This window comes from Heterocephalus glaber, unplaced genomic scaffold, assembly GCF_053883595.1.
Source record: "Heterocephalus glaber isolate CG9 unplaced genomic scaffold, H.glaber_assembly_v1.0 deba00001561, whole genome shotgun sequence".
Classification (NCBI taxonomy): domain Eukaryota; kingdom Metazoa; phylum Chordata; class Mammalia; order Rodentia; family Bathyergidae; genus Heterocephalus; species Heterocephalus glaber.
In genome coordinates, this window is record NW_028258349.1 from 11,658,807 (window position 1) to 11,686,479 (window position 27,673).

Consider the following 27,673-nt stretch of genomic DNA (forward strand, 5'->3'; position numbering starts at 1 on the left):
GGCCTTAGGTTCAATTCTCAGCATTCATATAGAAAGAAAAAGATAAGAAACAAAAGAGAAGGAAAAAAAGAAGAAATAAAAAGCCTTAAGCCATCAAAATTTACATCCAAACTGGATCTGACCTCGTGTCTTCCTGATGCTACCCTTGCCATGCAAAGCACAGCCTGGATTAGGAAAAGGCCCATGATCCTTGGATAGAAACAATGTCTACAGGTTCCAAGAATCTTGTGCAAAAAACAAGCTGATCAGAGGTGAAGGCTGTGAGTTGCTGATGTGAAGACAGACTGGCACCTCAGAGGTAAGGAGCAGATCCTACAACTGGGAACCAATGGTACTCATGCAGAACTGTGGGCTTTTGGTACAGGGCACCTGTATCTGACTGGATGATGGTCACATGGTCAGATGGGAGAGTGGCACAAGATACAGGATGTGTCCCATCTCAGCTCTGCTTCTTTCTTCCCACCCAGCTGTGCCACACATACATAAAATTGCACTCATTATGGTTAAATTACATCCACCCGCAAAATCTCTAGGTTGAAGTCCTAACTCCAGCACTTGAGAATGTGAACTTCTTTGGAAATAGGGTCATCACAGAGTAATTATTTGATATCATCCTGGAATATAGGAGCCTCTAATTCACAAGATTGGTGTCCTTATAAAAGGGGACTTTGGGACACAGAAGCACACCTGGGGAGAATCTTCCAACTGTGGGGCACCCCTGTGACTGCATATGCAGCATGCCCGGGAACAGGTAGACACCGTATGTCTCCGGGGCTCTGTCCTGTGTATCTGTCTGTGTACCGGGGTGACATCTACATACAGACAAGTGTGGTTCAGAGCCTCCCACGTTTCTGCCTGTGGCCATAAGGTAGGATCAGCTCAGCGGCAGCCAGGCTATACCTTGGAGAATGACTCCAGCAGTCCTTGCCCCAACCCAGCAGTGCTTCCTCCCATGCCAGCAGTGGCCCAAGGTTAGGTTCCTTCCTGGCAGAGTCCAGCAAGGCTCTCCTCTTCCCAGGCCTGGAGGGAGGGGTGTGGGAGGCCAACCTGCGGTGGGACTGGGGGATCAGGAGTGGCAGCCCAGCAGTGCCATCTGCCATCTGTCCCTCCTCTCTCCATTCTGTCCCCTCTCTGCCTCGAGGTGTGTCACTCTGGTGACCCCTGGGAATTGGAAGCTAATTTTCCACGATCATTAGTGATGGAAAGACCTTAGGTTCTGCCTTTAATTAAAGTCAAACGTGGAGCTGAGGAGAAGCTCTGCATGCAGACATCCTCTTCTCACTTGTAAAAGCCATATGCAAATAATTAAGCAAGGCATGGAAGCCATAATTAAAAATTTCACAAACCCCCTCATTAGCTGAGCAGTCTGCACAGAGAACCAGACCAAGCCCCTCCCCCACGCCTATGGCGGCTCCTGCAGATGGTTAATTAGGGCTGGGGGGAGTGGCGGGCCACACCTAGGTGACAGTGCACCTGGCAACAAGCTGCCAGGGCTTCTGCCCTCTCTGCCAGCAGAAATGACTGCCTGCCACTCTTCAAGACACCTCATAGCCAAGGACAGAGCTCCCAGGACAAAGTGAATGAACTATCCCACTACCCCTTCTTCCCAGGGCAAGGAGACATTGTAGTGCAGGACTCTGGTCCCAACTCTCACAGCCTCCCCAGCCCCACCCTGATTTGTGCACAGCTGGGATGCACTGACAGAGTGAGGAGAAGGGCCTCGGCTGGAGACTGGAGTCCCCTTCAGCTGGACAGTGTGGAAGCTCCTCAGCCAGTGGGCCCAGCAGGGAGGCAGGCTCACAGACTATTCTCTTCCAGCAAGTGCATGTTGGGGGTCCCTTCAATCCTATCCAAGCACGCAGATTCCCCAGGCCTAGTGGCCACTGTGCACAGTGACCCACCTCATGACAAAGGCACCAAACAGGCACCCCACACACCCAAAAGCACTCTCTCTGCTCTAGCCTCAATCAGTATCTCCAGAGCTGCGGGGAGGGTGGGTGGCAGGGAAATGTGTCCAACCTCAAGGTTCCAGGCAGTCAGTCTCTGGTCCTCTATTGAGGGTCCCTGGCTCCCCCAGCCATCTGGTCCACCTTAGGTGGGGAATCAAACCTGTCAGGCAAGTCAGTGCAGGCATTATCTCTACTTGCTCATTGACATTTCCAAATGAATATTCACTTGTCCCAATCAAAGCCACTTGTTTTCCATCTGGCCTGATCAATAGTCACTCCTTAGAAGGAATCGTGCTCACCAGAAGCATTGATCGGTGTCCAAGAAGCTGCCTGGCTTGTGGGGGGACCACATGTGATCTCCCGGCCATGAGGCTCCAGTGGACAGCTCACCTCACCCATAGACGTGCCTGCCTTGGGCTGGGCCAGAGCTTCCCCATGCCTGAGACCCTCACTTCTCCAGGGGTCTATCCACCAACAGGAAAAGCTGAGTTTGTCCTGCCTGGGTGCCTCTTGGCCCAGGATTCCTCCAGGTGACATCGTTATCCAGGCTCTCACACTTGGCCCTCCCTGGTGACTTGGAAAGCATCATTTCCCATTCTCTCTCTGTCAACCCGACGGAATGTGGTGTCTCTGCCAAGAGTGGTCAGATGCACCCCAGCACCCTGCTCTCAGAAGCTAGCCAGGGCAGTCTCAGGCCTGCCTGTCACCTGGTTTCTCTTCTTCCCCAGCACCAGCCTTTGACAGTCAGTTCTTAGCGTCAGCACAGAGCTTCCCACATTTCTCTCTGCTTCCAAGCTGCCTGGCTGACGGAGCCCCTACCCCACTATCTCTTCCCTGTCGTGTGCTGTATTAACCACTGAAACTGGATACAGGTTGAGCATCCCTAACCCAAAAGTACAAAGTCAGGAATGCTCCAAAATCTGAAACTTCCTGACTGCTGTTCGGACACCACAAGTGGAAAACTCCGCACCATGAAACTGTTTCATGCACAGAATTAATGAAAGTATTGTATAAGATTACTTTCAAGCTAGGGATCTATAGGGCTACAAAATATAAATGAACTTTGTGCTTAAACGACTGTCTCATCCTCAAGATATCTCGTTATATATGCAAATATTCCAAAATATGAAAAATTCAGAAATTCAAAACTCTTCTGGTGCCAGACACTTTTCATAAGGGATTTTCCACCTGTAGTACATGAAAACAAAACAATACATTGGGATGGGGAGGTGGATTATCCTATTTATATAAATAATACCTAAAATTTACCTTCTGACCCTACTTGATTTTTCTTCTTGGCAGTGCTGGGATGGAACCAAGACCTCACACTTGCTAGGTAAGTGCTCCACCCCTGAGCTAAGGGCCCTGATTCTGCTGGATTTAAAAAACTCATTATGAAGCCGGGCATGGTGGCTCATGCCTATAATTCCAGCACTTGGGAGGCAGAGGCAGGAGGATTGCCTCGGGTTCAAGGCCAGCCTGAGCTACATAATGAGTTCAGAGCCAGCCTGAACTACAAAGTGAGACGCTGTCTCAAAACAAAATTCATTATGAAACATTTCATATATACTAAATATCCATAGACATTTATAACATATATAAAATATATACATAATAATCAGTGCATTCATCATGCAGCTTAAAGAATAAAGCAATTACCAATGGTTGAAGTCCTCCTGTACTACTTCCTGTGGCTTCCTCTTTCTCACCTGCAGAGGTTACCTCCCCATGTAGTTAATATTTAATGAGCACTACTACATGCTTGGCACTACTCTAGGGAACTGAGATCTACCTGTGAACAAAAAAAAAAAAATTATATATCAGCCAGAAGAGAAACAGATAACACAATAAACATAAAAAATTAGTAAATTATATATAACAGAAGATGATCAATACTATGGAGGAAAAAAACAGCAGTGTGAAGGGTTTGGGAAGGGCTTGAGGCTAAGAAGGTCTTAAGGTCTAAGTATGTGGAGTCTTCATCTGAACCATGTGTATATATAGGGAACAGCCCATGCAAAGGCCCTGGAGGAGGAGTGTTCTTGATACCTGGTATGTCTGGAGAGAAGTAAACGTAAAGGAAAATGAAGGAGACAGGATCAGAGAGTAACAGGGAGGCAGTCACATGGGCCATTTTAGACTTGGGCTTTGACTCTGAGTGAGACAGGAGCAAAGATATAATCTGACTCAGGCTTCAGCAGGACCCCTCTGGTCAAATAGGCAAGGGCAGAAGCACATTGTCAGCCAGGGAAGAAGCCATGACAACAGGCCAGGTGAGAAATCTCAGGCATGATGTGGAAATCTGTGTCTACCATTCTTATGTGAAAATTGGTGCTTTATTTTGATGTTGAAAGTCTCACATTTTGCATGGTGATGCTGTGTTACCAAGGTGTCTTGGGTCCACTTGCTAGCCATGAGCTTTTCTGGCATGAATATTCCGGATCTTAAAAAAATCTGTGAGGCACTCCCTGCTTGTGTTCACAATCACAAGCTCAGGAGCCCTAGCTGCTCAGTGTATGTCACTTCTCTGAGCCTCAGTTACCTCATCTGCAAAATAAGGGTAAATGACCTCTTGCAGCCAGCTCTCAAGGTTGTGAGTACTGCAGGTGCAGTAAGGTGACAGTCTTGGAGTGGTGCCCAGCCCCTACGGAGTGCTCCACCATATCAGCGATGATGTCAGTGACTGCTCTGTGGAAGATGAACAGAGCTCCCCAGAGCGCTTCTGTCTCAGGCAACTCATCATCCTGGAGCTGGCAGAGCATGAATGGCTGGAAGAAATGGGAGCTGGGGAAGCTTCCAAGGAGGTCTCCAGCAAATGTGTGCACAGAAAAATGTGACATTCCTGGAAAGGGCTCCAGGAAACTGGCCCTCAAGCGCTTCATCAAGAAGGGAGAGTGAGCAACCCATTCTTGGCCATCTCCGAAGCCAGTACTGGCCTCGGGCTACCTCCAGTGAGCTGTGTTTCGACCAGCAACTGGGTTGGTATTCATTTGTAAGTCTCTGTTTGCAAAGCTACTTCAGTCACATCTGCGGAGTATGCCAAGCACCATCAAAACAATGAATTTGGAAAGTTCGATGTACCTGGTTTGCCTCTGATAATTAAACTTACAGGAACCTTCGCCCCGTAAACTCACTGAGCATCTCTGACAATTTCAGTTCAGATCAGATAAGCCCAGTGTACAATGTAAATTCACTAGTACTAAACCTCACAGAGTCAGGGGAACAGCAGGGCATTCAGCATACTGGTGTTTTTCGCTTGACTGGGTTTCTTTGGAGTTTGGTTAGGTTGGGTTTTTTTTTTTCTTTTTCTTTCTCTTTTTTTCCCCATAATTAATTACTTTGCTAGCAAGGTTGAAGTCTCTTAAAAATTGGCAAAATGCTAGAAGCTGATGGTTGGCAGGGAATGCTAGAGTATATTTTGAAAATATTTATAAGGTTTTCTCCTGTATTCACACGCACAGACACAGACACACACGACAATCCCTGTCTTGAATTTGGCATTGCTGGAATATCCATGATGGAAGTCTAATATTATTTTCCAATTCAGTTCATTTACTTGGAAGAAATTTGACTCCAGTTCAGAGACATAATCAATTCTATTGGTAGTCTCAAGGTTGAAGAAAACAAGCTTTGCTTTTTTAAAAGATTTAAAAATTCTTAATTGACATATTGTGATTGTACATTTTTATGGGGTTCAATGTGATGCTTCAAGACATGTACACAGTGTGTAATGATCAGAACAAGGTCACCGACACATCATTCACCTCAGATATTTATCATTTCCTTGTGTTGAGAACAGTCAAAATCTTTTCCACTAGCTAGTTTGAAATATGCAATTAGTTATAACCACAGTTATCCTGCTGTGCTATAGAATATCAGAAATTATTCCTCCTACCCAACTGCTCCCCAGTGTTTTCTTCATGACTGCATCTTTTACCACAGATCACACATACGTGGGTACTTGTGTGTGGTCCCCTTCTCATTCATTCATCACAATTAATAGCCAAAGATGTGACCTTTTGCAAAGCGTGAAGCCAGCCACCTTCACTGAGCCACTCATTTGGCACGTCACAAAGAAGTCCGCCACGCAGGCTGCTCTCTCAGTTCCTTGCCAACTCAAGGTCTAGCTGCCTTCAGAGCAGGTTTCACAAGAGTTTCCCAAGAAGGTAAGGATTTGCATCCTTCAGTACTGGAGGGGTTTTGTCCAGACAGGTGACAGGAGTCTGGGGTTCTGATGAGGTGCCCCACTGCTAATCTCTCTCACATGAAGCAGAGAAAGGAGCTTTGCAGGAAGAAATAAAAACCACAGGTTTGGGAACCAATTTCACATGACCTTGGTCCAACCTTCTTGAAGGCATGAAGCTGGTTTGGCATCAATGCCAATATTTGCCAGCCCCTCAAAGGAGGTACACTCCAGCTTTGCAAGAGACATTCGTTGATCCTTGACAGCAGCCTCATGCATCATCTTCAGCAACCAAAAGGGACAGAGAAAGCCGAAGCAAGAGTTCTGATGCTCACATTTGCAGATGCTACTGAACCTCTGAGGCCAGCAGCCGGAGGGGGCTGTGGCAGGCCAGGCCTCCTCATCTGGCACACAAAGCCATGGCCAGGGTGTACAGACGCACGTGGCTGGTGGAAAGAATCCTACATTACAAGCCCTTGGCATTTCCAACGGTCATGTTAGGATCGACTTCAACTCTTGGAAAGGATTACACTAAAGAAACAACACAAGCAAGTTTCCAGAGGTTCACAAACCTGTTTTTGAGGTCTGTGGTTTAAAAGCAAACTTTTTCTTGAAACACAGCTTCACCTTCAAACAGAAAACATTTACATTGATGACACGTGATGGGAACGAAGTATAAATAGTAACATAAACACGCAGTGATAGTCCATAATATACATAACATGAGTGTCACAGCAAAACCTCAAAATCCCAACATCTCTTTCACCCTACATTCTGCAGAGCCTTACACACCAGGAAAACAATGAAAAGCTTTGCTTTCTATAGTATAATTTTATATTTTGAACTCCTCCAAGATCTCTCCAATTCTTAAATATTCTTTTTCAAGCTTTACAAACCCTCATTGCCCTCCCCAGCGACTCTGATATACCTAACTTGGGCACCCCCTGGTCTGTTCCTCCTCTCCTCCATCTCCCTGGAGGACTAACAGCTGCATTCCATAACTGCTCCATGGTCGTGTCTCCTTCCTCACAAAATCACAGGGGCATTCTCATGCAGACCTCTGTGGAACAAGCCCCAAGACCCAACATGTCAGAGGTGTGGCTTCCCCCAGCCTGAGGACGAAGGAGGCCAGCAGAGACTGCAGAGAGAGAGAGCAGGGTTTTGGGCAGCATACGTGCAGTGTGGAAAGGCAAGAGTCCCTGAATGATAAGCCTCCATCCCCTGCCAACAATCACTCAGATGCACTTTAGTTATTTTCCTTCCACACCATCTCAGCATGGCAGCCTTCCTGTATATGGTACCAGAAGGGGCAGAGTCATGGGAAGAAAAGTCACAGGCCAGCCATTCTTGAGCAGAGACTATGGAAAATCAAGTGTCAGATTTGCACTCTGACATGTGCAGAGTTGGCCCCACCCTCACTCTTCCCCCACAGGCCCTGTTGTTTCAGGATGATATGAAGTGACTCGAAAAATGGCCAACATTTCTCCCCTGACACAAGAGCGTAAATCACTACCTCTTTGGCGCTTTCTTTGTGGTATCGATTTTTCTGAGAATGAAGGCAGATGGCTCTGATATGGCATCATCTAATATTCCCCCAGCTTGATTTATAGATTTCTTTGTGCATTACCTAAGCGTAAATGAGTCTTGCATTATTTCTTGCATACTTGTCAAATTAAGGTAAGATATTCTTGTTGACCTTTAAACCTAAACAAAAAATAGATGTGTCTGAGGTATTTTCCAGCAAGCATTAAAACAAGCCAAGGCCTTCAAATGCCAATTAAGAGGATGTAATTATGAAGGGGATTGTCATCTGTGCTGCGGGTAATGATTTAATTTTAGTTTTAATGCATTTGCTCAATGGAGGAAAAGAAAATAAGCTGGTTACGAATCATCTTGCAAAAGAGTCGAGAACAACTTGGCAACATTTGTTCCCTAATTTACCAAAACGGGAAGAAGCTGGGGGTGCTTGGCATCGAAGCCTTCCAGAAGGAAAGAACACTTCTTAAAAGGTGCAGAAAGAAGAGGCACTGGCAGGAACTAAAATAGAGACAAGGTGGCCGTTTGCTGCGATGTTACCAAACAGAGCCAGCGCCAGCCATCCTTGGGCTGCGAGAGGATTGTGAATTGGATTGGACTTTGAGCAGGGGAGAAATTTCATTTGGGGGTGGCACCACACCTTTCTCCTGTGCTGTTTCTACCACCGCCCTTCCCACAGCAGACCCAGACCTAGAGAAAGGGTCCCTGGGAGATATTCACTTGAGGCTGACCCCTGTCTTCTGAGACACAAAGGGATGCACCCTCCTAGTACCTTCTATAAAACTCATCTGCAAGGTAAGACGAAGCTGGCTGCACCCATCAATATATCCAAACCACCACATGGAGTGGCACACACCTGTAGTTCCAGCACTCTGGGAGTCTGAGGCAGGAGGCTCGCCAAGTTCAAGCTCAGCCTGGGCAATTTAGCAACGAGGCAAGACTCTATCTCAAAATCAAAAGAAGGGTTGGAGATGCAGCTCAGTACAAATCCCCTGGGTTCAACCCCCAGTGCCACATATAAAAAAAAAGATCCAATCCTAGGTGCACAAATGTGCACACTACGCCTGTGACCATATGGGGCCTGGTTCATCAGGCTGGCTTTGGCATCCCTTTTGAGAAAGATAACACATAACAACCAACTCTAGTTAAGTCCATCTTCAGACCTCACTAAGATAACAAAAGGGATCACTTAGGTCACACCAGCTCAGCTGCCTGTGCAGAGATCTCCGTCTCCACCTCTGTCATGAAATCTCTGATGTCCCTTTCTTTCCTCTCTCCAAACTCCTCCACCGCCCCCTCCCCTCACACCTATCCTGCAGCCCTTCCAGCCTCCTGCCTCAGCCCCTTTCACTTTCTAGGCACATCTTTGCTCTGCTGAGGTAACTCTTCTCTTCTCCCTGTAGCCCTATCCCCTCTTCCTTCCTGAACCAAGGGGATTTGCCTTCTTCTATTTGCCTGAATTCTGGAGACACAAGACAGATAGAGTGCCACTACTCAGGAGGTGGGGAGGAAACGGTGGAGTCCTCATCTGTTATGACTGTCTCCCTGCCACATCCATTTGCAAGTCATAAACCCTCCTTCTGGGTACCCCTGACTTTTCCTGTCCCGTGGGGCATGCGGTATTCAGTTCCTGCCACAAGTGGCCCATGTCCAGCCACGTGACTGATTAACATGGCCTACAGAACCACGTACTGATGGGCTCTTCCTGTCCTGCAGCCCATGTTCCTTCAGTGTCAGTCTCTGAGCCACCTGCTTGGGCACAGCAGTTCCTGACACATATCCTTGGATAGCATCTGGTGTGGGGACACCACAGGTCTCTTTCCAGTCTGACCATATCTGCAGCCTCCTCAGGGCTGGGCAGGCCAAACAGTTCACTTCCAGAATGCCTATGGAGTGAGTGCCAATTGTGTGCAAGCTCAGTGCCCCTAAAACTTGCGCAGGATTCAGGAACTGTGGAGCATCTTCCAGAAGACCTGTTCCCCCCAGATCCATGGATGAAGCATCCTTGTAGGGCCTCCTCCCAGTTTCCAGCAGCCCTACCCTCACCCTGGTCCAGCTGGAGGGGGCTGCAGGACAATGCTCATGAAAAGCAATTTTATCTTTCAGTTTTGCAGGTTCTCAACAATACTTTCAACATGACAGTCCTAATTAAATACCTAACACATTTCCATCTGCTCTTTTCCCCCATCTTCATACCCTTCTGTGTCTTAAGATCAATTAAACCAGGGGCTGACAAATTGTGGCCCTTGGGCCCAATTTGCCAGCCACCTGTTTCTGCAAATAAAGTTTTATTGGAACTTAGCCCCACCTGTTCGTTCCCATGCCACCAAAGGCTGCTTTCGCGTTATGACAGCAGAGTTCAGTGGTTTCAGCATAGACTTTTTGGCCTAAAACCACTTACTAGTAGTCCTTTAAGACAAATTTTGCTGACCTCTGAACTAAACTGCACATACAATTTACCTATGAACCATCTGTCAGCCTTTTAGGATGTCTAATAAACTTTGGGTAAGCCATTCAACGTGATCACTCCAAGAATAATAATGAAAATGCAAAAAGTTCAGGGTAAACCATATCAATTTCCAATTCAAAATTCATACACAAACACACAGGAATCATTCTCACAAATTAAAAAAAATTAAACAATACAATTAAAGATTCCTTTAAAACTTGCCTCAATTCAGTCCACTCCACACTGGGATTATTGATGGAATTCCTTCCAGACTTCTTTCTAGATAGGTACTTTACAAATTTGTAAATAAAGGGGCTGGGAATGTAGCTCAGTGGCACTGTGCCTGCCAGGCAAGCACAAAGAATTCAATCCCTGGTACCAGAAAAAAAAAAAAGTAAATAAAGGATATACAATTGGGGGGGGGGGGGTGTGTGTGGGGGGGGGGTTAAAGCCACAAATGGTATATATGTGATCTTGTTCTACTATTTGCTTTTGTGACTTTATCACACCTTTTGGACATCTTTGCCAGGCAGTACAGAACAGTCCAAGGTGCAGGGGTTGCAAAACCTAATCTCAGTGCACACAAACATCTAGGTTGGCCACTGTGCTTACAGAACCAGCTCTCCTTTCTCCCAGGACAGGGAATTGCTGCCTCCAGAGGTCACTCTGGAAATCGACCTTTCAATGGATGGAGTGCAGGCCCCCACCTTATTTGTTTTGTTTTGTTTTGTTTGGTACCAGGGATCGAACTCAGGTCCTTGTGCTTGCGAGGCAGGCGACGGAACCACTGGGCTAAATCCCTGGCCCCCAAGCCCCCAGCTTATATCCCGTCAATCTGGAGATCCCCCACCTCCTGCCCACTCCAGAAGTCCCAAGTTTTCATCTACAATGTGGTGTCATCAAGGAGTCACTGCCTGACCCTCAAGCTCTCCTAGCAGAGTCCCTAGGATCCATGACCCCAAACACCCCGTTCAAAGAAGCTATTTGAAAGGAGAATCACTGTGAATATAAATGACTTTCTCAGAAGCTCAACTTTTAAAAATGGAAGATGGATCTGGCCCTTGCAAATACAAAACAGATTGAGAAGCTGAGCTTCGTGGAGTGACTTAAACAGGCATTCAGAGTTGGCACCCGCTGGGAACAGTGCGGCAAAAGCAGGCGATCAGAACAGGCAGAGCCTGGCTTGGCTCTACAGCAACCATGCCTCCTCCCTTCTCCATCTCCTCCCTCCCACCCACCCCTGCATCCTCATCTCAATTTTTTGTTCTGCAAACCCTCACCGAACACCTACTATGTGCCAGGCAGTATATAGTGCTGGGAGCCCAGACCAGCCCCTGAAGAGTTCCCAGAGATGCAAAGACAGTCCCTGAACAAGGGACCATGGCTCGTGGTCCTGGACTGAGTGATGGAAGGCCTCTGTGCTAGGACACAGGGAGACCTGGAGGAGGGACAGGGGAGGGCATTCCAAGATGAAAGTTTGGTGGGAAAGATGTAAGGAGGAGAGTAACATGTGTGATTTTCCTGTTTAAAAAGACGACTCCTGGGCCGGGGATTTAGCTCAGTGGTTCCGGTGCCTGCCTTGCAAGTGCAAGGACCCGAGTTCGATCCCCAATACCAAAAAAAAAAAAACAACAGGAAAGATTTATTTTGACTCACAATTTTCTTTGTACATGTCCTTGTGTGGAGTTGGTACGTGTACATAACACATCTTAATTCCTTTTTTTTTGGTCCCCTTTCCTTTTCCTACCTCCCCACTTCCTCCATCTATTGATCTTCTCATTTAAAAAAGATTGATCTCCCTACTTCCTATTATCTATCTAGAGACTCTGATCTGTGATCATTTGGCCTTTTGCCTTTGAGCTTGTAGTAACATAGTACATCACGGTGGAAGCACTTAGTGGAGGAAGCCCATTTCACTCATGAAAGCCAGGAAGGCAAGAAAGCAACAGGAAGTGCCAAGGACCTAATATCCCCTTCAAGGACACCCCCCCCCAATGACCTAACTTCCTTTCCTTAGGTCCAGCTTCCTTCCACCTCCTTGCAACAGTGCCACAGGCTGTAACCAAGCCTTTGGAGGACCTTTCAGACCCAAACTCTAGAAGCTAGTCAGGGTGCAGTGACAGTAGACACAGCAAGGAATCCCTGGAAGCCACAGTGCAGATGGTACCTAGGGAAGGCTGGTCATCCATCTGGAGGTCAGAGAGCCTGGCAGAGCCCAAGGACACAACTCTGAGATCCATGAAGGCTCCAAGGGATGCTGAGGTGAGCCCCACAGAGAGACCTGCTATGGACAGGCACAGATACCTCACAACATAACTTCAAGCCTATAAAACAAAGGATTAGGGCAAAAGATAGAGACTTACCAAATCCTCAGTCATCAAGGTTTCAACACATTTCAAATGAACAAATTACATAACCAAAATGAAGGGAAGGATAAAAAAGATCTGGCTACTAAAATCTGGTGGCCTCTCTAACACTTGTGTTCAACAAACAGAAAATAGTTTTCCCAATATTCAGATTATTTAGAAAAATGGGCTTATATTAGACTCAGAAAAGAAATTGCAGTAGAAGTCATTATCCAACCGTGACACAATAAAAATAGAATCTAACAAAAATGAGAGAGATAAAAAGATGTTGGCTGTAGCACTGTTCTTAATGGGTAAAGGGGATGAGTATACATTTACATTAGTAGAAGAATGCTTAAATAAATTATTAAGTAAATATTTAAGTGAATACAACCAAGCTCTGAATCCTATGAAACTGTTAAAAAGAATCACTCTGTTCACCTACTAGAAAGTTGTAGAAAAAGAGAATGAGGTATTGATAAAATGCAATAAATTTAGGGATAATGAGTGAGACTGTTCTAAAATTTAAGAAACACATGATTCCTTATACTGAAAATGTACACAAAGTGCAGAGTAAAAAATCAATAAATATACCCATCTTGGTAAAACTCTAGAATATTAAAACAAGGAGAAAAATCTTCAAATTTACTAGGAAGAAAAGATAAGATACTGTAGTCCCCCATATCTGTAGGGGATACATTGTTTCAAGACCCCCAAGGGGAAGCCAGATGTGGTGGCATATACCTGTAATCTTAGCACTCAGGAGGCTGAGACAGGAGGATTTCTGTGAGTTTTAAACTAGCCTGGGCTACACAAGAGTTCAAGGCCAGCCTGAGTTACATAGGAAGACCCTACCTCAAAAGACAACAACAAAATCAGGGGCCAGGGATTTAGCTCAGTTGTTTCTCCGCCTGCTGCGCAAGTGCAAGGAACCCCCGGTACCAAAAAAACCCAAAAAACAAAAAACCAACAAAATCACCAAGAGAGTCAATCTGATAACTGAGATGGCACATACACCATGGATACGGTGGACAAAGGGACAATTCATCTCTCTCTCTCTCTCTTTTTTTTCCCCATTAAGTTTATTGGTACATTTTTGGTATAAAATATAGTTACATTCATCATTGGGATCTTGTACCTTTACATGACTATCTTGGTTCTTATTTTTTTCCCCCTTCCCTTCCCCTCCCTTCACCCTCCTCCACCCTTCCCTATTTGCAAAGACCTTGTTTCCATTTATTTCCTCTTCTCATATTTTTTCCTTTCCCTTTTTCCCCTTTCCCTACCCCTCCCAATTCCCCTGCTCTTTTAGAGCTTTTCTTCCTGTTACACAATATCAGTTATACATTTTTAAAATTACAATATTAAGATCTAGGAGACATTACCACAGATTTTACAGAATTTAAAAGGATATAGAAAGCATATTACAAAAATCTTTTTTGAAATAAATTTGATAACTTCCAAGAAGTACCTTGGAATACAAATTAATGAAACTAACTCTGGAGGAAATATAAAATTTGAATAGCACCTATTAAAGAAAGTATATTCCTAGCTTGAAAACCTACCTATACAACAACAGCAGGCTCATAAACATTTTAACTGATCAATTATATCAAACAATTAAAGCAGAAAAAAGAAGGAACACTTCTCCCCTCATTTTAGGAACTCAACATTGTGCTAATCCTAAAACTGGATAAAGATAATAGAAGAAAAAAGTATGAACATAGATAGAAATTTGTTTAACAAAACAAACTATTGGAAGTCAGATCTGGCAGGATGTAGAAAGTGGTTTTGTTATAGGGATGGCAGTGTTGGTTCAGCACTGGAAGATCCACCCCCAAAAGTCATCATTTAAACAGAGGAAAGGAAAAAGCCATATGATCCTGTCACTAGTTGGAGAAAAAATATTGGACTAAATTCTACAGCTGTTCATGGTAAAAGCTATCAGGAGCCTAGAAGTAGAACAGAACCTTCTCAACAGATTAAAGACATGTACTCCATACTTCCAGCAAGAATGCCTTATATAAATGGAGAAGATACAATGGTTTCTCCTTAAGGTGGGGAACAAGGGCAGATATGTTTACTCTTTATCTGTCCATTAAACTTTGAAACCTAGTCCCCACCGAAATAGTCTGGCAATAAAATGACACAGCTAGGATAGGATTGGCACGGCAGAAGCAAAGTCTTTATATGTAGATGAAATGATCATCTACAGAGAAAATACTAAGAAATCTCTAGGAGCCCCTAGAACTTGTACTTGAATTTAGCAGGATTAGAAAACACAAGGTATATATAAAAATTCAAGTCTGTGTATACTTGCTATAAACGAAGAATTGGATATTGAAATTTAAAAGTTATGTAGGAGTACAAAGGACCTAGAAAAGTCAAAAACAAAAACAGTGTTGGAAGACGTTTAGTACCTAATTTTAAGACTTCTTCTAAAGCTACGGTAATCAAGGCAGTGTTGGTGTAAGGAAAGACATATAGATCACTGGAATAAAACAGAGAATCTAGAAATAGAACCACACATATATGGTCCACTGAGTTTTGAAAGATTATTTAACATTAGCATTTTATAGAATATGAACTCAATTCAAGGGCCGAGGAAGAGATAGTGTTTTCAGCAAACGGCACTAGAACACCTGGTATCCGTATATAAAAAATTAACCTCAACCCTTTTTTTCCATACATGAAAATAATTTGAAGGGATCTATGAACCTAAATAAGAAAGCCTAAAAGTATAAAACTTTAAGAAGAAATTATAAGGGAAAATATTTATGAATTCAGGGTAGGCAAGAACTACCTAGGCTACAAAAAATATAATGTATAAAAGAAAAAACTTGATAAATGAGATTCCATAAAAATTTAGAACTTTAAATGACATCATTAAAATGAAAAGTAGTCCTTAAACAGACATTTACAATACATATAACCTATGAGCAGAATATATAAAGAATTCTTAGAGCTCATTAATAGACAACCCAATTAAAATGTAGATATAAGAAGATGATAAATAGCCAGTATAGCACAAAGAATGGTGTGCAACTCTAGAATCAGAAAAATACTAATCAGTACAATAATAAGATTGAATTATACACTCATTAGGGAGATGAAGTTAAAAGTTTTAAAAGGCTTGTCATGACTATTTCTTTTTGTTGGATTCTCCCCCTTTGTGTTTAATTTGTCACGCCCAGTGGATTCATTCTGCTGGGTTTCCTGGGGTTGTGACCCTCATTGTCTTTTCTTAGGGTATTGTCTAAAATTTTTTGGAGTGCCGATTTGGTATTCATGAAGTTCCTGAGGTGCTCTTTATCATGAAAGTATCGTATTTCTCCATCAATTTTGAAAGATAATTTTGCAGGGTACATCAATCTGGGTTGGAGGCTGTTTTCCTTTAGGACTTGAAATATATCACTCCAAGCTCTTCTTGCCTTGAGGGTTTGCATTGAGAAGTCGGCTGTGATTCTGATGGGCTTTCCTTTGTATGTGATTTGTTTCTTTTCTCTCACTGCTTGTAGAATTTTATTCTTCTGTTGGATTTCTGGAATCCTAACTATTATATGCCTATGTGTAGATTTTTTTTGATTAAGGCTAGCTGGAGTCCTATATGGCTCACTTATCTGTATGTCAAGTTCTTTTCCCCTCCTTGGGAAGTTTTCTGCCATCACTTCTGTGAACAGTTTTTTTTTATGTCATCTTCACTCTCTCCTCTTTCTTCATTGACTCCAATCAGTCTTATGTTATTCTTCTTTGCATCATCTAGCAGCTGCTGGATTGATTTCTCGTGTTCCCTTACAATTTGAAAGCAATTTTTCTTTTCCTCCTCACTAATTGCAATCTTATCTTCTATATGTGAAATTCTATCCTCACATTGGTTCATTCTGCTGCGCAGACTTTTGATGGAGTTTTTAATCTCTTGGAAAATCTGTTTGCATCTGTTTTATGGATTCCATTTGTTTCCTATGTTGGGATTCCATCATTTTCCTCAGATCCTCTCTTTTTTTTTTATCTGTGTCCTCTCTAGATTTATTAATCATGTCTTGCACCATGAGCAAAATCTTTGCTGTTATCTGAGTAATTATTTCTGATTTCATTTTTCCCAGATCCTCTTTTGTTGCCAGTTCAGAGAGTCCAGGTGGTTGAGTATCAGATTGTTCCATCTCGTTTCCCTTTGGGGTTGCTGTAGGTGATCCAGAAGTCTGTTTTTGAGACTTGTTTACGTGTCTTCTCATTTCCATGGGAGGGGGTGCTTCTGGAGCCCACGAGGCTCACCTTCTCTGCCCTAGGAGCTTGGGATTGCAGCGGGGGAGCTTCCTTCTGCGTTCTGGGACTGGCTCAGCTTCTCTGCCCTAGGGGCCTGGGATGGAGGCAGGGAGCTTCCTTCCGGGTTCTGGGGCTGGCTGAGCTTCTCTGCCCTAGGAGCCTGGGATGGAGGCGGGGAGCTTCCTTCCAGGTTCTGGGACCAGCTCAGCTTCTCTGCCCTAGGAGACTGGGATGGATTTGGGGAGCTTCCTTCTGGGTTCTGGGACTGGCTGAGCTTCTCTGCCCTAGGAGCCTGGGATGGAGGCAGGGAGCTTCCTTCCAGGTTCTGGGACCAGCTCAGCTTCTCTGCCCTAGGAGACTGGGATGGAGGCAGGGAGCTTCCTTCCAGGTGCTGGGACCGGCTCGACAATTTATCTCTTAGGTGGAACAAAGCAGAACTGGTGAGATTTCATCATTCAACTCAGAATGGCATGCAATGCAAAATTTATGAATTGCTCATTTCTGGAATTTTCTATTTAATATTTTTGAATTCTGCTTGATCATGGGTGACTAAAACCACAGATATGGAAACCACAAATAAGAGGAGACAACTGTACCTCCCAACAGTTAAGACTTACAACAGATATTTTAAACATGAAGAGATCCCCAGGAGGTAATGTAACAATGCAATGTTTTTAAAGTGCTATACTAGATCCTATTCAATTATTCAAGAATGAAGTCAAAATAAAGATATTTTTAGATATCCCACTACTTGCCATGCACCAAGAGATGAAGACCACCAACCTGGGTAAAGAGGCTGGAAAGAAATGGATGGAAAAGTTGACATTGTGACACTGTCACCATATAAAATAAAACTCAAAGCAAAAGGCATCAACAGGAGTAAGGAGTGGCACTACACAATACAAGAAAGAAGAATCTGAAAAGGGTGTAATAATTAGGAATTTATAGACCTCTACCAACAGAGCCTTAAAATATATAAAGCAAATTTATTATATGAAATATATAATGCAATATATAAAAGCAAATATATGTGGCAACGTGAAGATAAAGCGGAAAAAAACAGTCAGACTTGTTTTCTCCTACTCTATGGTCACAATACAGATCACTTTTGTGATCCCAAAAGGTATAGGTATTTCTCCCCAACAGAATGCAATTTATTCTGCTGCAGGCACCAACTGGATGTCCTCTAATTCAATTCAGTTCTGACACTATCTACCTAGAGATGGCATCAGAGGTTGAGGGCTCAGTCCCCAAGACTACCCACTTTTACTTCAGATGACAATTGTAGGCCCCTGGTTGTTTATTCTGTGCTCCTGACCAACCAGGGCTAAGGTTCCCACAACCCCTTCTTCAGGTTCAATTAATCTGCTAGAGCAGCACACAGAATTTAGGGAAACCCTTCCATATGTTCACTGGTTTATTATAAAGGATGTTACAAGCTACAGATGAAGATGCGGTATAGGGGAAGGGGTGTAGAGCTTCCATGCCCTCTCCAGGTGTGCCACCCTCCCGGAACGTTTAACTGTCCAAAAATTCTTAGAACCCCGTCCTTTTGTGTTTTTATGAAGACTGCATTGAGTAGGCATGTCTGAAGAAAGCATGGACAAGAGTGTAGAAATGTGACTGTACACAAAGCATGACTTAGTGCTAACAAACTGGGTGAGAAACCTAGTGAGGCTTGTCCACCAGAATTCTGCTTGGCTTCTGTGTGTAACCTTCCTCCCTCCAGGGTATGGGGCAAGACATCTGAAATAGGGGTCTTATGACCTACTATCAGACAAGATAGGTCAGAGAATTTCTTTATGGTCAGCTAAAGGCATGGGAAGATTAGAGTATCTGACCTGCCTTTGGGTAGAAAAATTCTTGTTTCTATATCCTGCCTTGGGGAAGGAATTATAAGTCATGAACTGTGGATGAAAATCAAAATATCATATCACAGACACAAGGAAAATTCATAAATCCACCATCAGAATGGAACATTTTAACAGGTTTCACTCAGAAATGGAAAGATGAAGAGATACAAAATTAACAAGGATATAGAAAATTTGAAAAGCACAATTTCAACACAGATTTTATATATACCTGCATAAGTATATGCATCCGTAATGCATATGATGCACAGAAATATATAATCTTATAACTGGCAAATGGAGAAGATACATTGTTTTCTAGTCTGACCACATACCACATCCCAGTTTAAAATATATTACAAAGAACTAATACAAGATAGATTATAGTCTCTAACCACAATACACTTAAATTTATGGACAAATGAACTCCATATTTTACACATTCTAAGATGTAATTTTTATAACATCTCTGAAATCAGGATGCTTCTAATGATTGATGAGATGGTAGAGTTTAATAGCAATAATTTTTTCTTTCTTACTGGTATATTAAATAATGGTTTTCATTACAATTTGCACCCTTTTAGATTTCATGAAAGTATGGTAGTTTTTAAAAATGTATAGGATATATTACAATCAAGCTAGAAATTAATAATAAAAGAAAAAAATAAAAAGCTTTAAAGCACTTGCCTAAATACCTCTCTTGTAACAAAGAGGAAATAAAACCAGTAATTTTAAACTATGAAAAACTGTAATGACAACTTATGCATTTCAAAACTTACAGAAGAATGTGCCCAGAAGCACCCTCAGAGGAAACTGTCAGTGTGTTTCATTTTTAAAGAAAAAAAGATAATAAGTGACCTGGTCAGCTTTAAAAATTTGAAAAATAAGAAGAAAATAAGTCTTGATAGGTATTAAAAATAATAAGAGGAAGTACTGATTTTTAAAAGAATTCCACAGTAGGATGAATAGAAAAATTTGACAGCTGTTTCTTAGAAAGGGTCAATAAGATAGACATATCTCTGGTCAGGTCTAATCAAGAAAAGACAGAAAAAAATTTTACTGAGAAAGAGATACAAGCAGAGATAAAAAAAAAGTTAAAATATAAGAATGCCGCATAGAATTCGAGGCTATGAAATTTAAAAATCTTGATTAAATGTATAAAGCAAAGCAAAAGTAATCCACACTGATTTAAGAAGTAGAAAAGCTGAATAGAAAGCAAATGTGTAAAATAATCATCCCATTCTTAAAGGCATGTTCCTCAGTTTCAAACCTTCAAGGAACAGATATTTTCTATACTATTTAAAATGTTCCAGAGGATGAAGAAAGGAGAAAAACTTCCTAATTAATTTTATGAATGACACATAACCCTGGTACTAAAACCTGCCAAAGATGAAAGAAAAATAAAATCACAGACTAATCTTTCTTGTCACTATAGATGCAAAAAAAATCTAAAAGATCACGGCAGATACACACAAGCCTCACCATCACCACCTCCAAATGCACAGAAATGCTGGAGAAAATAGAACATAGAATAATTACATGTGTAGTTGAAGGAAAGAAAAGGAAATCTCCAGTATTTCTTCATTTCAAAAGAAAGAAGAGGAGGAAGAATAAGAGGAAGAAGAGGAGAACAAAGAAGAGCAGAAAGGGGGGAGGAGGAGGAGGAAGAGGAGGGGGAGTAATGATGTAAGAACTAGAGCAATGAACTGTTAGCTGGTGTCCCAGGAGCTGGGAATGAATGAAGCCAGGACCCCAGAGGTCAAGCCCTGGGGCTTTGGTGCCTGCAAAAGGCTGGGAGATGCAGCCCAGGCCCTTGTAAATTAAGGAACCGGAACCAAGCTCCTGCATAAAGCTGAGTGAGCTCTAGAGGGGCTCCTGACTCAGTGTGTTGGAAAGCTAGAAAAATCAATCCCTGTCTGAGGGAAAATACAAAAATATCCAGGGGGAGAAGAAAGTCTCCCAGAAAGGAAGGAACTTGCACCAATCACAAGCCTGTATTGTGGCTGAGGGATTCAAGTTTACACTACCTATGTGATCCTGGGATCCTCACATACAGAAATAATAGGAAAAATAGCTCTCAAACTTATGAATCCTTGGGAGCTTCTAGCGAAAACAATTTCTGAAATGCTCTGAAGCAACATTTTGACAACCCAGGAAGCACAGGGATACCATTAAAAAAAACATCAATCTTAAATTAGTTTGGATAATTTTTGCTTCCCTAGAATATTATATAGAAACTATAACTCATCCAAGAAAATGATTCATCATGAGAGAAAAATCAGCTGATAAAAAACCAGAAAGAGTAAAACTTGAGATGAGGGCAAAATCTTATTTATGTTAATTTATTTATTGTTTATATTGATATTGTGTTTTAAATTGAGTAAAAGAAAAAAAAATAAAAGCAATAATGAGAGAACAGGAAACCACAAAAACAAGCATGTGCATCTTGAAGATCTCCATGGAATTCCCAGAAATGAATAATATAGTGACAAGTTAAAAACACATTTCTAGGGTTTAAGAACAGATTTATTAGTAAACTAGGAGATATAGGAATTCAGGAGATGAATCTGACATAATCACCCAGAATAACATATGTGGAAAACATGAGATTGATATTATAAGAGAATAGAGTCAGAAGGCCCCAAACAATATTATTAATCATAGAGACTCTGGCAGAAATGGCCCCCCAGGGCTTGAAACAAAGTCAGGTGCCTCCTAGATAATTTACAATAATGACCTTTAGGCAAACATATCAATGTCAGCTCAAGGTCTCTGGTGCATTCCTCAGTACATTAAGGCATGCATAAAGCTGACCATGTTCCAGGAATTATTTTTAGCACATTATGTATATAAACTCATTTAATTCACATGATAACCTTAGAGCTTGAAAACATGATTATCACCAATATATAGATGAATAAAAAGAATGGAGTTTAGTAATTTTCCATAACTATTAAGTCCTGGAAGAAAAGTCAAATCCAAGTAGTCATCTTAAGCATTTATGTTTTCAACCACCATGCTAAACTTTCCTTTATACATATGGCTGCCATTTCAAAAGCTAATACTGAGAAGAGAGAAAAGGAATCATTTGAACAGATTATGACTGAAACGTTTTGCAGGGTGTAAGAAAACCATTAGCCCTAACACTGAATAAGTGCTTCAACTTTTAAGAAGGAGGAATAAAATTATATGCCTAGATACATCTCAGTTTAGAAGAAGAATATCAAAACAAAGACAAAAATCACAAAAACAATCAGAGGGAAAAATATTATCCACAAAAGACTGAGGACCAGAAAAAAATGCAATAGGTCTTCAAAAGGATAAAGGAGATAACTATCATTCCAAAATTATACACCTAACTCAACTACTTAGGGGTGAATAATATTTTAATGAAAACAGGTTAAGAGAGCTTACACAAGCCTTACCAGAAAGAATTACAAAAGGTTATGTGAGGCAGTTGGAAACAGAAAACAGAAAGGTAGGATGCAATAATCCAAGTTATTGGATGGAAAGAAATTGGCAAACAGTTTTAAATCAAAATGACCAACGGTGGTAAATAATTTTTTTTTAAATTATGGAGTTTTAAAATAATAGGGTGCTAACAGACAACAAAAGACATACAATGTGAGGGCCACAGATTTAGCTCAGTGGCACAGTGCCTGCCTCACAAGCCACAAGGTCCTGAGTTCGGTCCCTGGTACCAAAAAAGAAAAAAGACATACAATGGGAGTATGATCAGAATTAAAGTGTCCTACAATTACTGTCTTGTTTGGGAGAAATGTAGACATTTTTATTTAAATCAAATAGAAGATACAACTTCTAATCAGTAGAATGAACAAAAAAAAAAAAAAAAAAGAAAGAAAGAAAGAATAAAGTACAATCAATCCCTTAGAAAACAGGATAGACTTTATAAAAGCAAAGGAAGTAAAAAACACAAAATAAAACACAGAATAATAATAATGAAAGGTGAATCACTAACCATGAAAAATAAAAACAGATTGAATTTGCTATGAAAGATACATCTAAAACATAGGGCAGAAATGTTGAAAGTAAAGAAAGACTAAAAAGATATACCCAACATATAACCAAGAAAGTTATTTTTACAGTACTAATATAAAGCAAAATAGAGTATAATTCATAAAATATTAATGAAATTTAAAATGTTATACAAATAAAAAAGAAATAATTATCTCGGAAGATGTAATATTGAACCTGTATGCACCTAACAACATTGCTTTACAAAAATATAGTCAAAGTTGATGAAATTATAAAGAAAAATCAACAAATTCATAACCACATTGGGAGATTTTACACATCTCATTCTGATGTTGAAAAATGAATCATCAAAAATATGAAAGATATAGAAGATATGGACAATATAATTAATAAGACTGAGAATGTACACACACCAATACACATACATTTCTGCATCTAACAATTGAAGAATAGGTATTATTTAAAACCAAATGGGGAAAAAACGACCTATCCTAACCAGAACACAAATCAATTCTCAACTAAAAATAAATTATCAGTATCATGCAAAAGTTTCTGATTACATCATTACAATCATACAGTTTCTGATTACAGTGCAATAAAAATTTGAAATTTAAAGTTTTGTGGAGGGACCTCAGCCCGCCCAGAGAAAGGCGGCCGCCGAGCCCGCCAGCGCGAGGCCCGAGGCCCCAGGGAACTTTCGCCCGAGGCTGGACCTGCGAGAAGTGGCCGAAGATGAGCCCCCAACAACAGCGCACGGCCGCGACAGGGACTGACAAGGAGCTGAGCGACCCGCTGGACTTCAGTGCGATGTTTTCACACCTGTTAACAGTGGGAAAACCAGACCAACGACACTGGGAAGCAGTCAGTTCAGTGGATCAGGAGCTTGCGCTGGTGAGGCAGGCAGCGGCACCACTGAGCTAAATCGCCAGCCCTGTGTTTTCTGTTAAATAACTCTTCTTTGGATTTATAGAGATGTTTGAAACTTAGAAGATGATGAAACACTTTCCACCTTTATGAAGCCAGAATTAACCTGATTATGTAAACCAGACAAACAGTAAACAATAAAGGACAAAGGAAAAGAAAACTATGTACCAGTTTACTTCGTGAACATATTGCAGAAATCCTCAAAAAAAAAAAGCAAATTAAATTCCACTGTTCATAAAAGGAAAATCATAATCAAAACAAACTACAGCTGACATCATACTTAATGAAGGAATGAAAGTTTTCTTCCATGAACAAGAACAAAGCAAGAATATCTACTCTTAACCTCTCTCCAGTTCAGTAGTTTACTAGAAAATCCTGGTCAGCATTGATATGGGAGCAAAAGGAAATAAAAGAGGAGGAGATGGGGAAAGAAGAAATAAAGGTATTTCCACTGACAGACAACATGATTGTCCCAAAGAATCTTCAAAAACCTAGAGTTTAGCGAGGTCACAAGATATAAGATACACACACACCCCCTAATCCCCATCCCAGCCTTAATTCTCTGTACATTTGGCCCTCCATTTCTTCTGGTTCATTGTCTGCAGATTCAACCAACCATGGATTAAAAGTATATGAAAGAAATTGTGGCTGGACTAAATGTGTCTGAACTAAGCCCTTTGTTGTCATGTTCCCTAGGGAATATAATATAACCATTATTTATATAGTGTTTATATTGTCTTAGATATTATAACTAATATGGAGATAATTTAAAATATACAAGAGGATGTGTATAGGTTGTATACAAATACTGTGCCATTTTCAAAGGAACTTGAGCATCTGTGGATTTTGGTATTTGTGGAGTTTCCTGGAACCACTCTCTTGTGGATACTGAAAAACCACTGTCTAGCAAAGTACAATAGGAACATTCATGGAATAATAAGTACTATTTACAGTAGTTCCAAAGGAACAGATACTTAGGTATAAATATAACATACATGTACACTTGATCTGTATGCTGAAATCTAAATAGTACTGAAGGAAATAAAAACAGACCTAAATGTAGAAGTATACTATGTTCATATAAAAACTGTCAGTCCTTCCCAATTTGGTTTATAGATTTAATAAAGTTCCAATAAAAACTCTAGCAGTATATGGGCACAGGGAATCGGACATCAAAATTTAGATGGAAATGTAAAGAAATTAGAATATTTAAAAATTTTGGAAAAGAAGAGTAAAAAAGGATTATACTTTGCGATTTTGATATAGTGTAATTTACAGGAAGTACTGCACTGTGAAGGGATACAGAAGTATTCTCCCCTGCCCTCCCCTCTTTTGATTCCTTTCTGTATTTTGGGGCATAGGACCGAGTACTAAACAACAAAGCATGGTTGTCAGTCAAGCATGTCATTTCTAGAGAATCATACGTAGATGTATTCTCATCCAGAAAAGAAAATAAAAATAATTTGAAAGAAAAAAATATTTGAAATTGATTTTTATAAAAGCAGAAAAATGCCCTTGACTTGTTTGAGTCTAAATAATTTATGAGTCAAAGAATCACAAGGAAATTACGAAACTTACGCCTATTGGACCAATGGTATAATGTAATAATTATGTACATCAACAAATTAAGATATAATTCAGAAATGTTTTATAGAATGGGTCAATATTAAAATATCTATTAATATAATTTATTGCATTAATAAATCAAAAGAGAAGGGAAGGGGAAAGGAAAGAAGGGAAAGGAAAAATTATGAGAAAAGAAAAAAAATGGAAACAAAGTCTATGTAAATAGGGAAGGGTGGAGGGGGGAAGGCCGCACAGGTAATGGGGAAAAAATAAGAACCAAGATACATCATGTTCAGGTTCAAGCACCCAGTGATAAATGTGAATGTATTGTATACCTAAAATGTACCAATAAAAGAATTTAAGCAAAAAATAAATAAATCAAAAGAGAAAAAGCATGTTTATCTCCATAGTCACTGAATATATGAGGTTGTCTTTAATTATTTAAAAACATTAGTAATGTAAATGATATTTTTTAAGTCTTAAAAATCTCATACACAGCATCATGATTAATATCAAACTATATTAAAGTCAAGAATAGAACAAGGGAGACCCACTACTATATAACGTCATCCTGGGATCACTTGACAATATAATTAGAAATAAAAATTAAGTTAAAAAGTGACTCATTTCTCAGACCACCTGCACTCCACTCTTGAGTCCATCCTATATTTACCTCTAATAAATCCCTCTCACGTCTTTTTAAAAAATTAAGTAAAGGTATAAATAAATAAAAAGCAGAAAGGAATAAAACTTTATGACCTTGGTTTAGGCAATGCCGCCTTAGACACAATACCAAAAACACAGGAACCAAAGAAAACAATAGATAAATTGGACTTGAACAAAATAAAAGACTTTTGTGCTAAAAGTGATACCATGCAGAAAATGATAAGTAGAGTACTTGCCTGGCATGTGCTAGGCCTTTAGTTCCAACCCCAGTATCACAAAAAAAAGAGGAGGAAGAAATGAAGGGAGTGAATAAGACAATTCACAGAATGGTATAAAATATTTACAAATCACATATTTAGTAAAGACTCTGCAACCAGAATGTATAAAGAATACTTACAACTAAATGATTTTAACAACTCAATTAATTATGGGCAAAGGTGCTACATAGACATTGTCAAAGATGTACAAATGGCCACCAGACATGTGAAAAGATGCTTAACATCATTCCTCAAAAGGTTGAGCCTCAATTTATCAAATAACCCAGAAATTCCCACTGCTAAGTATATACCAAAAGAAACAAAAATATGTGTTCATAAAATAATTATAAATAAAGATAAATGCATACATAGCAGTTTTGTTAACAATAGCCAAAAAGTGAAAACAATTAAAATATTCATCAACAAATGAATAAAGTAACTTGTATATATCCAGGTAACAGAATATTATTCAGCCATAATAAAGAAGGAAATAGCAAGATGGATGAAGGTTGAAACCATTATGCTAAATAGGAAAAAAGGCAGATAAAAAAGGACCATAGATTGTATGATTTAATTTGTCATTATTTTTGTTTTGGTTTTGAGACAAGCTCTCACTATATAGTTCAGGATGGCTTCAAATTCATGGCAATCCTCCTGCCTCAGCCTCCCAAGTTCTGGGATTATAGGTGTGTGCCACCACACCTGGTTGTACGATTTAATTTATAGGAAATGTCCAGAAAAGGCAAATTTACAGAGACAGAAAACAGATTAATGGTTGCCTAAGATTGAGCAGGTACAAACAGGGAGTGATTGTTAATAGGTATAAGGTCTCTTTGGGGGTGATGTGAGTGTCCCAGAATGGACCAGGGTGAGGACTGTACAACTCTGTGAACATACCTAACTGTACTGGATGACTGGTATGGTAAGTGGTTATTTTGCAATAAAGATGGTGGGAGAGAGAGATCCCAATGGCCATATTTGCACCCATGATTTCACCTTCCCACACTTACCACACATAGGTTAGCTGCTACTTGGAGCCCATCTCTCCACTTCCACCAGCTCCAATGCTCTCTAACCTTCTGAAGCATTGGCCTGAGCAATTCTCCCCATCCTACTTCACATTCAGCTAGATCAGTCTCATCAACATGCAGGTGTGCTATGATTTCTCCTATCTTAAACAAAAGTCCAACTCTGCTTCCCTTAGTACTCACTCATCTCTTCATTTCTTTGTTCTCTGCAGCAAACACATTGAGTTACCCATATTCACAATCTCCAAATTTATTTCCTTTCATTCTCTCCTATAACCACTTAAATCGGTCCTTTGTTCCACCACTCCACCAAAACTGCTCTTTCCTACTGAACTAATTGGTCAATCCTCTGTCCCTGTCTTACCTGACTGGTCACCAGCATCTGACACAGGTGGCCACACCCTCTTCCATGATGCACTTTCTTCCCCTGGCTTCCAGCACATAATTCTGCCCTGGTTTCTTTCAATCTCACAGTCACTTCCTGGCCTCTTTTTTTTTTTTTTTTTGGTCCCTCCCTGATGATTTCTTTGTCTTGGAATACTCTAGTTCTCCCTCAGTGGCCCACTATTTTTTTCCTATCAGCCCTTTCTCCCTGTTATGGTTTAAATATGAAATGTATCAAAGACTCTTGTATCGAGGATGCTAATCTCATCAATGGATT

The 27,673-nt window shown here is 40.9% G+C and overlaps 1 protein-coding gene across 3 annotated transcripts in view; it reads right to left on the reverse strand.

The window, feature by feature from the left end:
• Nucleotides 1–27,673, reverse strand: part of Chst8 (carbohydrate sulfotransferase 8) — a 123,393-nt gene that overhangs the window by 76,354 nt on the left and 19,366 nt on the right. The gene's annotated exons all lie outside the window — the stretch shown is intronic.